Source organism: Pteropus vampyrus, unplaced genomic scaffold (genome assembly GCF_000151845.1).
Source record: "Pteropus vampyrus isolate Shadow unplaced genomic scaffold, Pvam_2.0 Scaffold184, whole genome shotgun sequence".
Lineage (NCBI taxonomy): Eukaryota > Metazoa > Chordata > Mammalia > Chiroptera > Pteropodidae > Pteropus > Pteropus vampyrus.
Window position 1 is genome coordinate 2,487,078 of NW_011888965.1, and position 2,844 is coordinate 2,489,921.

Consider the following 2,844-nt stretch of genomic DNA (forward strand, 5'->3'; position numbering starts at 1 on the left):
ATAAGAAACAAGATGAAGCTCTGAGATCAACTCTGGACTCCTGCCATACTCAAGTTAGACCAATAATGTCTCCTGTGTTTGTAAGAGACCCTACAGTCTTCTATTCCTTTTATTTAAGAAGAAAATACACATTAACAAAAAGCAAAACATCTACAATTGTTTTAGGAGACTAACTTGGAGCCAAGTGGACTCTCTCATGGGTATGAGGCTTCTTAAGATTTATTTAAGAGAAAGAAAGCAAAGAAGTTCAACAGTACATAGGAGCTGTATTGCCATCTGTAGATCCCAAAGTCTTATAGACACTAAATTTGGCAACTTAACATGGTTCAAACTAACTTACCTAATTTTAGTATATTGAACAAAACATGGGAGCTTTGAGCAAACAGAACTGGATGAAAATTCCAGCTCTACCACCTAAGTGACTTTGGGAAAATATCATAGCCTATCTGAGCCTTAGTTTCTTTATTTGTGAATTGAGGAGACTAATACTTATTTCATAAGATGGCTATGTGAATTAAGGATTACATGCAAAAAGCACCTTATATAGAGCTTTCAGTAAATTGTAGTTGCTGTTAGCCCAGAGAGATCATTCTTAAAGTTAGAGTTATAAATGTTATAAGGAGGCTGTAGAGAAAAGAAGTAGACTAGTGACTGCTTAAAGCTTGAAAGTTTGGAGGAAAATGTGAAGTGATTGTTAATTGATTCCTTTTAGGGTGATAGAAATGTTCTGAATTTAGACTATGATTATACTTACAAAACTCCATGAATAGACAAAAAATATTGAATTGTATACTTGAAATGGCTGAATTGTGTGGTATGTGAATTATATCTCAATAAAGCTGCTTTTAAAAAGTCATAAAGAAAAAAGTCATACAGAGGGACACACATAGAGAAAGTAAGAGCAAGAGCTTGAAGTTATTTGGAAAAAAAATTTTAGACTTGGCCTTTCACAAAGTTCATTTGTAGGCTTTAAACAAATAAAACAAAACAAACAAACAAACAAAACTCTGAGTACTCCTTGAATTAATCCAATGTAGCATGAGACAGTCATCACAAAGCATTATTTCCAATTGGCTATTTCTTATACTAGCCACTGAGGAAGGGGTTGTTGCTTCTTGCTGTTGCTGTTCTGCATCTGGAAAACATCTAGTTTCAACATAACAGGTGTCACGAAGTAAAGATTTATTTCAAGATTGACTCCAGAGTTGAAGAAAAAGCTACACTTGACAGACTATTTTGGCTGTCTCACATCTCAAACTTCCCAGTGTTCGATGCAGTCATATGAATAAGAAAACTATGTTCCCAAACACTTTCTCATTCCAATTGCACAAACACAATGTGAGTCTCACTTTGAACAGTAGCACAGCTTGTACAATGTTCAATCATTACACAGAGTCTGGGCAATGTGAAAAGCCGACCAGGGAGACCTAAAAAGAGGGCATAATAGTAACTTGCCCAGATGATCAAATTACATTTTTCTCTTCTTAACTGTTAGATATTCGCAGGGACAAAATCTGAAGATGGCTTTGGGTCTTATTTAATCCCTATTTAGAAACCAAGCATGTGGTAATAGGGGCCAGATTCTTATTCAGGGAATTTTATACATAGAACTTTATTGAATGCAAATCTGGACAGAAAGGGATTCCAGTTTTGAATATTCTGCTATGATGCATTTGTGTATCTTGCTATAGATGATTTTTTTAACCCAAAAGTATTATGCAGTGAATTGGTTCTCCCCCAACACCATCTATTTAATTTAGTTATCAAGGATTATAGGTCAAGAGTTTCATCTTCATTTACACATCATCCTCTGAAGATGCAATATTTTGTTTAAATGTGTGTGTTTTATATATATCAACAGTACCTATGATTCATATCCAGAATTAAATAGCAATAATAATGTGCTAAAATGTAACCAGGTTACTAACATTGAACTGACTCCTATGCCAATATGATCAGGACATCTAAGGTGACAGACAGCTCAATGTAAAGTTGCGAAATAGGCAATACCTTCCTTTAGTACTTTTCTAGCCCATTTGTTCCCAGGCACCCAGTGCCCCATGTTATCTTCTGGGTACCCATAGCCTGACACTGCTTAGCATTTTGAGTTGCAGTTTTGCCAGGAAGCCCAGTGCTCTGGATCTTTTTCTTCTTTGGTTCCTTGCATCAATACTTGCCCATTTTGTATATCTCACTCTTCAGTTGTGTTTTATTTTGTGGCTTGTTTGATAAAATGAAAATCAAGCTGAGGAGTTAATGCTTTGAAAGGGTCCTGTTTTCCCTTTTCCAGGTAACATTTGTATCTTAACAGGGGAGTCTAATGTCTTGAATTACAGTTAATTCAGTCAGAGAGACTTTTATGCCCCTCAAACAGATAAGATTTTATAGATCATGGCTGTCCTCTTTGTATGTAGGAATAAAACATATGAAGTACATGTCACATGAAGAGGGGATGCAATCAACAAGGATTTAAGATATGCCACAAGGACCTAAAAATATAAGTCTTAAGTAATCAAGCTTGCTTGTGGACTACAGGTAAATATTAGTAGCAGACAGAACAACCAACAGTGGAAAAAGCAAAGATGGAGTAGCGTTTTTGAGTATTCTAGAAAGAACAAAGTAACCTATACATTTATGTAGGTTCTACAAATATCAACTATAGCAATCAACTAATAGCTATTGTCATAGAAGTGGGAAGAAGAACTTCAAGTCATTGGTCTTTTGAGTTTCGGCCATTTTTAATATAGAATAACAGTAGGTCTTATAATTTCCACATGTACACAAATATATTATACAAAGACATATAGCTCTCCACTACTAAACTTCAGATGTGTAAATTATATG